The sequence below is a fragment of the Pan paniscus genome, chromosome 11 (genome assembly GCF_029289425.2).
Source record: "Pan paniscus chromosome 11, NHGRI_mPanPan1-v2.0_pri, whole genome shotgun sequence".
Taxonomy (NCBI): Eukaryota; Metazoa; Chordata; class Mammalia; order Primates; family Hominidae; genus Pan; species Pan paniscus.
The window spans coordinates 92028185-92037740 of NC_073260.2; positions in this window are offsets into that span (position 1 = coordinate 92028185).

Here is a 9556-nt window from a genome sequence, read left to right on the forward strand (position 1 = left end):
TAAGACAGACTGAGGATTAGTAATAGTTTAAATACACAGTTTAGTTACTACTTCAAGGCATTTTTTTTTGGTGGAGACGGTGGGGGGGGGGGCGGGTCGGGGTGGGTCTTAGTATGTTGCCTAGGCTGGTCTCGAACTCCTGGGCTTACAGAATCCTCCTGTCTCAGCATCCCAAAGCAATGAGATTATAGGCTTGAGCCACTGTGCCCAGCCTCAAGGCATAATTTAAAAATTTTTTTTATTTAGAATATTTTTAAATATTTACAAAATAGTATATGAGAGACTATCATAAGCCCCCATTTAGCTATCAGATAGCTTCAACAGTTGCCAACTTATTACTAGTCTTATTTCTCTATGCCTTCTTCCTCCTTTCTCAATTATTCAGAAGTAAACTTCAGACCTCTTACCCTTTCATCTATAAATATTTCAGAAGAGATCTCTAAGAGATTAGAACTTCCTTTCAAAAATATAACCACAAATCATCATATACAAAAAAATTAATGACAATTTCCTAATATATCGAGGTAATGTTTAAATTTCCCTCTGTCTCTTTTAATCTATAGATTCTCCTCTCTCTCCTTTCTTTTTACTCAATATATATATATATATTTTTTTTTAAATTTTTTATTTTATTTATTTATTTATTTATTTTATTTTTTATTATACTTTAAGTTTTAGGGTACATGTGCACATTGTGCAGGTTAGTTACATATGTATACATGTGCCATGCTGGTGCGCTGCACCCACTAACTCGTCATCTAGCATTAGGTATATCTCCCAATGCTATCCCTCCCCCCTCCCCCCTCCCCACCACAGTCCCCAGAGTATGGTATTCCCCTTCCTGTGTCCATGTGATCTCATTGTTCAATTCCCACCTATGATTGAGAATATGCGGTGTTTGGTTTTTTGTTCTTGCGATAGTTTACTGAGAATGATGGTTTCCAATTTCATCCATGTCCCTACAAAGGATATGAACTCATCATTTTTTATGGCTGCATAGTATTCCATGGTGTATATGTGCCACATTTTCTTAATCCAGTCTATCATTGTTGGACATTTGGGTTGGTTCCAAGTCTTTGCTATTGTGAATAATGCCGCAATAAACATACGTGTGCATGTGTCTTTATAGCAGCATGATTTATAGTCATTTGGGTATATACCCAGTAATGGGATGGCTGGGTCAAATGGTATTTCTAGTTCTAGATCCCTGAGGAATCGCCACACTGACTTCCACAATGGTTGAACTAGTTTACAGTCCCACCAACAGTGTAAAAGTGTTCCTATTTCTCCACATCCTCTCCAGCACCTGTTGTTTCCTGACTTTTGAATGATTGCCATTCTAACTGGTGTGAGATGATATCTCATAGTGGTTTTGATTTGCATTTCTCTGATGGCCAGTGATGATGAGCATTTTTTCATGTGTTTTTTGGCTGCATAAATGTCTTCTTTTGAGAAGTGTCTGTTCATGTCCTTCGCCCACTTTTTGATGGGGTTGTTTGTTTTTTTCTTGTAAATTTGTTTGAGTTCACTGTAGATTCTGGATATTAGCCCTTTGTCAGATGAGTAGGTTGCGAAAATTTTCTCCCATGTTGTAGGTTGCCTATTCACTCTGATGGTAGTTTCTTTTGCTGTGCAGAAGCTCTTTAGTTTAATTAGATCCCATTTGTCAATTTTGGCTTCTGTTGCCATTGCTTTTGGTGTTTTGGACATGAAGTCCTTGCCCACGCCTATGTCCTGAATGGTAATGCCTAGGTTTTCTTCTAGGGTTTTTATGGTTTTAGGTCTAACGTTTAAATCTTTAATCCATCTTGAATTGATTTTTGTATAAGGTGTAAGGAAGGGATCCAGTTTCAGCTTTCTACATATGGCTAGCCAGTTTTCCCAGCACCATTTATTAAATAGGGAATCCTTTCCCCATTGCTTGTTTTTCTCAGGTTTGTCAAAGATCAGATAGTTGTAGGTAAGCGGCGTTATTTCTGAGGGCTCTGTTCTGTTCCATTGATCTATATTTCTGTTTTGGTACCAGTACCATGCTGTTTTGGTTACTGTAGCCTTGTAGTATAGTTTGAAGTCAGGTAGTGTGATGCCTCCAGCTTTGTTCTTTTGGCTTAGGATTGACTTGGCGATGCGGGCTCTCTTATGGTTCCATATGAACTTTAAAGTAGTTTTTTCCAATTCTGTGAAGAAAGTCATTGGTAGCTTGATGGGGATGGCATTGAATCTGTAAATTACCTTGGGCAGTATGGCCATTTTCACGATATTGATTCTTCCTACCCATGAGCAAGGAATGTTCTTCCATTTGTTTGTATCCTCTTTTATTTCCTTGAGCAGTGGTTTGTAGTTCTCCTTGAAGAGGTGCTTCACATCCCTTGTAAGTTGGATTCCTAGGTATTTTATTCTCTTTGAAGCAATTGTGAATGGGAGTTCACTCATGATTTGGCTCTCTGTTTGTCTGTTGTTGGTGTATAAGAATGCTTGTGATTTTTGTACATTGATTTTGTATCCTGAGACTTTGCTGAAGTTGCTTATCAGCTTAAGGAGATTTTGGGCTGAGACAATGGGGTTTTCTAGATAAACAATCATGTCGTCTGCAAACAGGGACAATTTGACTTCCTCTTTTCCTAATTGAATACCCTTTATTTCCTTCTCCTGCCTGATTGCCCTGGCCAGAACTTCCAACACTATGTTGAATAGGAGCGGTGAGAGAGGGCATCCCTGTCTTGTGCCAGTTTTCAAAGGGAATGCTTCCAGTTTTTGCCCATTCAGTATGATATTGGCTGTGGGTTTGTCATAGATAGCTCTTATTATTTTGAAATATGTCCCATCAATACCTAATTTATTGAGAGTTTTTAGCATGAAGGGTTGTTGAATTTTGTCAAAGGCTTTTTCTGCATCTATTGAGATAATCATGTGGTTTTTGTCTTTGGTTCTGTTTATATGCTGGATTACATTTATTGATTTGCGTATGTTGAACCAGCCTTGCATCCCAGGGATGAAGCCCACTTGATCATGGTGGATAAGCTTTTTGATGTGCTGCTGGATTCGGTTTGCCAGTATTTTATTGAGGATTTTTGCATCAATGTTCATCAAGGATATTGGTCTAAAATTCTCTTTTTTGGTTGTGTCTCTGCCAGGCTTTGGTATCAGAATGATGCTGGCCTCATAAAATGAGTTAGGGAGGATTCCCTCTTTTTCTATTGATTGGAATAGTTTCAGAAGGAATGGTACCAGTTCCTCCTTGTACCTCTGGTAGAATTCGGCTGTGAATCCATCTGGTCCTGGACTCTTTTTGGTTGGTAAACTATTGATTATTGCCACAATTTCAGCTCCTGTTATTGGTCTATTCAGAGATTCAACTTCTTCCTGGTTTAGTCTTGGGAGAGTGTATGTGTCGAGGAATGTATCCATTTCTTCTAGATTTTCTAGTTTATTTGCGTAGAGGTGTTTGTAGTATTCTCTGATGGTAGTTTGTATTTCTGTGGGATCGGTGGTGATATCCCCTTTATCATTTTTTATTGCGTCTATTTGATTCTTCTCTCTTTTTTTCTTTATTAGTCTTGCTAGCGGTCTATCAATTTTGTTGATCCTTTCAAAAAACCAGCTCCTGGATTCATTAATTTTTTGAAGGGTTTTTTGTGTCTCTATTTCCTTCAGTTCTGCTCTGATTTTAGTTATTTCTTGCCTTCTGCTAGCTTTTGAATGTGTTTGCTCTTGCTTTTCTAGTTCTTTTAATTGTGATGTTAGGGTGTCAATTTTGGATCTTTCCTGCTTTCTCTTGTGGGCATTTAGTGCTATAAATTTCCCTCTACACACTGCTTTGAATGCGTCCCAGAGATTCTGGTATGTTGTGTCTTTGTTCTCGTTGGTTTCAAAGAACATCTTTATTTCTGCCTTCATTTCATTATGTACCCAGCAGTCATTCAGGAGCAGGTTGTTCAGTTTCCATGTAGTTGAGCGGCTTTGAGTGAGATTCTTAATCCTGAGTTCTAGTTTGATTGCACTGTGGTCTGAGAGATAGTTTGTTATAATTTCTGTTCTTTTACATTTGCTGAGGAGAGCTTTACTTCCAACTATGTGGTCAATTTTGGAATATGTGTGGTGTGGTGCTGAAAAAAATGTATATTCTGTTGATTTGGGGTGGAGAGTTCTGTAGATGTCTATTAGGTCCGCTTGGTGCAGAGCTGAGTTCAATTCCTGGGTATCCTTGTTGACTTTCTGTCTCGTTGATCTGTCTAATGTTGACAGTGGGGTGTTAAAGTCTCCCATTATTAATGTGTGGGAGTCTAAGTCTCTTTGTAGGTCACTCAGGACTTGCTTTATGAATCTGGGTGCTCCTGTATTGGGTGCATAAATATTTAGGATAGTTAGCTCCTCTTGTTGAATTGATCCCTTTACCATTATGTAATGGCCTTCTTTGTCTCTTTTGATCTTTGTTGGTTTAAAGTCTGTTTTATCAGAGACTAGGATTGCAACCCCTGCCTTTTTTTGTTTTCCATTTGCTTGGTAGATCTTCCTCCATCCTTTTATTTTGAGCCTATGTGTGTCTCTGCACGTGAGATGGGTTTCCTGAATACAGCACACTGATGGGTCTTGACTCTTTATCCAACTTGCCAGTCTGTGTCTTTTAATTGGAGAATTTAGTCCATTTACATTTAAAGTTAATATTGTTATGTGTGAATTTGATCCTGTCATTATGATGTTAGCTGGTGATTTTGCTCGTTAGTTGATGCAGTTTCTTCCTAGTCTTGATGGTCTTTACATTTTGGCATGATTTTGCAGCGGCTGGTACCGGTTGTTCCTTTCCATGTTTAGCGCTTCCTTCAGGAGCTCTTTTAGGGCAGGCCTGGTGGTGACAAAATCGGTCAGCATTTGCTTGTCTGTAAAGTATTTTATTTCTCCTTCACTTATGAAGCTTAGTTTGGCTGGATATGAAATTCTGGGTTGAAAATTCTTTTCTTTAAGAATGTTGAATATTGGCCCCCACTCTCTTCTGGCTTGTAGGGTTTCTGCCGAGAGATCCGCTGTTAGTCTGATGGGCTTCCCTTTGAGGGTAACCCGACCTTTCTGTCTGGCTGCCCTTAACATTTTTTCCTTCATTTCAACTTTGGTGAATCTGACAATTATGTGTCTTGGAGTTGCTCTTCTCGAGGAGTATCGTTGTGGCGTTCTCTGTATTTCCTGAATCTGAACGTTGGCCTGCCTTGCTAGATTGGGGAAGTTCTCCTGGATAATATCCTGCAGAGTGTTTTCCAACTTGGTTTCATTCTCCGCATCACTTTCAGGTACACCAATCAGACGTAGATTTGGTCTTTTCACATAGTCCCATATTTCTTGGAAGCTTTGCTCATTTCTTTTTATTCTTTTTTCTCTAGACTTCCCTTCTCGCTTAGTTTCATTCATTTCATCTTCCATTGCTGATACTCTTTCTTCCAGTTGATCGCATCGGCTCCTGAGGCTTCTGCATTCTTCACGTAGTTCTCGAGCCTTGGTTTTCAGCTCCATCAGCTCCTTTAAGCACTTCTCTGTATTGGTTATTCTAGTTATACATTCTTCTAAATTTTTTTCAAAGTTTTCAACTTCTTTGCCTTTGGTTTGAATGTCCTCCCGTAGCTCAGAGTAATTTGATCGTCTGAAGCCTTCTTCTCTCAGCTCGTCAAAATCATTCTCCATCCAGCTTTGTTCCGTTGCTGGTGAGGAACTGCGTTCCTTTGGAGGAGGAGAGGCGCTCTGCATTTTAGAGTTTCCTGTTTTTCTGTTCTGTTTTTTCCCCATCTTTGTGGTTTTATCTACTTTTGGTCTTTGATGATGGTGATGTACAGATGGGTTTTCGGTGTGGATGTCCTTTCTGTTTGTTAGTTTTCCTTCTAACAGACAGGACCCTCAGCTGCAGGTCTGTTGGAATACCCTGCCGTGTGAGGTGTCAGTGTGCCCCTGCTGGGGGGGTGCCTCCCAGTTAGGCTGCTCGGGGGTCAGGGGTCAGGGACCCACTTGAGGAGGCAGTCTGCCCGTTCTCAGATCTCCAGCTGCGTGCTGGGAGAACCACTGCTCTCTTCAAAGCTGTCAGACAGGGACATTTAAGTCTGCAGAGGTTACTGCTGTCTTTTTGTTTGTCTGTGCCCTGCCCCCAGAGGTGGAGCCTACAGAGGCAGGCAGGCCTCCTTGAGCTGTGGTGGGCTCCACCCAGTTCGAGCTTCCCGGCTGCTTTGTTTACCTAAGCGAGCCTGGGCAATGGCGGGCGCCCCTCCCCCAGCCTCGCTGCCGCCTTGCAGTTTGATCTCAGACTGCTGTGCTAGCAATCAGCGAGATTCCGAGGGCGTAGGACCCTCCGAGCCAGGTGTGGGATAGAGTCTCGTGGTGCGCCGTTTTTTAAGCCGGTCTGAAAAGCGCAATATTCGGGTGGGAGTGACCCGAGTTTTCCAGGTGCGTCCGTCACCCCTTTCTTTGACTCGGAAAGGGAACTCCCTGACCCCTTGCGCTTCCCAGGTGAGGCAATGCCTCGCCCTGCTTCGGCTCGCGCACGGTGCGCGCACCCACTGGCCTGCGCCCACTGTCTGGCACTCCCTAGTGAGATGAACCCGGTACCTCAGATGGAAATGCAGAAATCACCGTCTTCTGCGTCGCTCACGCTGGGAGCTGTAGACCGGAGCTGTTCCTATTCGGCCATCTTGGCTCCTCCTCTACTCAATATATTTTATAAGAAACCGAGTCACTTATATGCAGTTCCTACAATCTAGATTTATCTCAGTGTATCATTTTGGTGTTGTATAAGGAGCTCCTCTGTTATTAAATAACTAGTTAGATCTAGAAACTTGATCAGATTCAGGTTCAATGTTTGTTTGGCAAGGCAACTTCACAGGCAATGATGCAGCTTTCCACCAGGAGGCGCAGTCGGTCCCTTTTTGAGATGTTTGCAGCTATTGACGGATAAACCACTGCATTGATTTACTAATAAACTTTAACGGTTGCAAAATGGTGATATTCTAACTGTGCCATCCCCTTTTCTTTCATTAGCTTTTTAATGATTCTTTGAAGAAATTTCCCCTCATGAATCATTTTATTACTTTAAGATGCAATTTGTATAGAGAGCCTAGAAAAATGCTTGATTTTTTTTCCTTGCCAGTTTTCAAAACGAGTTAGTTCTTCTGAAGAATAGAGAGGAAAAACAAATTCAGTTTCTCACACTATAGTCTCACAACCCACTTCTGACACCAGAAGCAGGGGTGTTCTCCTCCCCTCCCCGCCCCCCGACCAGCTGACCTCAAGCAAGCAATCAATTCTGCAGGAGACACCAGCTGGGTGTCCTCTAATTCAATTCAGTTCTGACACTATCTACCTGGAGACAGTGTTGCAGGACAGAGAAATATGTTACAGGAAAGAGGTCCCAATCCAGACCCGAGAGAGGGTTCTTGGATCTCGTGCAAGAAAGAATTCAGGGCAAGTTCGCAGTGCAAAGTGAAAGGAAGTTTATTAAGAAAGTAAAGGAATAAAAGAATGGCTATTCCATAGTCAGAGCAACCCTGAGGGCTGCTGGTTGCCCATTTTTAATGGCTATTTCTTGATGATATGCTAAACAAGGGGTGGATTATTCATGCCTCCCCTTTGTAGACCATATAGGGTAACTTCCTGACGTTGCTATGGCATTTGTCAACCGTCATGGTGCTGGTAGGAGTGTCCAGTAAGGATGACCAGAGGTCAGTCTCGTCGCTATTTTGGTTTTGGTGGATTTTGGCCCACTCCTTTACTGCAACCTGTTTTATCACCAAGGTCTTTATGAGCTGTATTTTGTGCTGATCTTCTATCTCATCCTGTGACTTAGAATGCCTTAACCATCTGGGAATGCAGCCCAGTAGGTTTCAGCCTCATTTTACCCAGCTATTTGAGATGGAGTTGCTCTGATTCACACACCTTTGACAATAGCATCAGAACCCACAGGTTGAGGGCTCAGCCCCACAAGAGTTCTTCCCACTTCAGATCTGAAGTAACAAGTTCTCACCCATATTTCTGTCCAATCGGCTATAAATTGGGGTTTCTATGACCGCCCTGCTCTGGCTTTATTAATTTGTTCAGACAATTCACAGAACTCAGGAAAACACATTTTCTGGCTTATTATTGTAAAAGATATTACAAAGGCTACAGAAGAACAGTCAGATGGAAGAGGTGCACACAGCAAGATATGTGGGAAGGGGTGTGGAGTTTCCATGCCGTCTCTGCCACCCTCCAGGAACCTCCATATGTTCAGCTATCCAGTCTTTTTGGATTTTTATGGAAGCTTCCTTAAACAGGCATGACTGATTAAATTATTGGCCATTGGTAATGAACTCAACCTTCAGGCCCTCTCTCCTCACCAAAAGTTGAGTTGGTGGGGCTGGAAGCCCCAACCCTGTAATTATGCCTTATTGTTTCCAGTGACCAATTCTTATCCTGAGGCTATCCAGGGAAAGCCAGTCATGAATCATTAGCATACAAAAAGACACATCACTTTGGAGATTCCAAGGATTTTAGAAGCTATGTGCCAGGAAATGGGAAGAAGACCAAATATATATTTTACAACATCACAGTTCCCTAACATCATCCAAAGGTGACAAGTGAGGTTTTAAAAAATCATTATGAATTCATGTATGTGAATATATTTGATATTTTTCAATCCACTGAAGTTATTATACTTGTCGATGCTCAAATTTTCCCATCTTTAACCAGTGGGAACCTATTTAAGTTGGCTCCCAAATCCTTTTGACATAACCCTACTGGCCTTTAAAACTTCCCTGCTTTCCGACGTGATAAGATGTTCCAGGCTTTCTTTACGTTTCCTAATCCGACCCAGGCCTGGGGTTAGCCATTTTTCCAAGGCAGAGGTTCTCAAAGTTTGGCCCAGGTCCTCTTAAGAGTCCCTGTGATCCTTTTATGGGGTCCGTGATGTCAAGATTGTTTTCATAGTAAGAGTTATCACTCAGTATCCATGTCCCCAAGGATACTGAGGGTCCCAGGACCCCTCTCAGATACCCAAATCCACAGATGCTCATCTCCCTTGATAAAAGAAAAACTGTAGACAAATTAAATTTAACAAAGTTTAATTGATCAAGGAAAAAGCAATTCGCAAATTGGGCCCTCAGAATCACAGCAAATTCAGAGAGTTATTTCTGCACAGTTGCAGAGATTTTAAGAATAGAAAAAGGAAACTGAAATACAAAAAAAAAAAAAAAACAACAACAGAAGTGAGGTACAGAAACAGCCAGATTGGTTACAGCTTGGCGTTTGCCTTATTTAGACCTGGTTTGGACAGTTGGCCACCTGTGAGTGGCTGAAGTATGGCTGCAGTGATTGACTGAGATGCAGCTATTGTTACAGACGTATGTCTCCATTAGATTTTTCAGTTTGCTTATCTATTAAGTTAGGTTGCAATTCCTAAGTAAGAACTCAAGTATGCAAGTATGGAGACTTTCTCGGGCCAGATTTTAGTTTGGTTTAGCACCATCATATAAAATGGGGTAGTATTTGCATATAACCTATGCACATCCTCACATATACTTTAAATCATCTCTAGGTTATGTAACTGGGT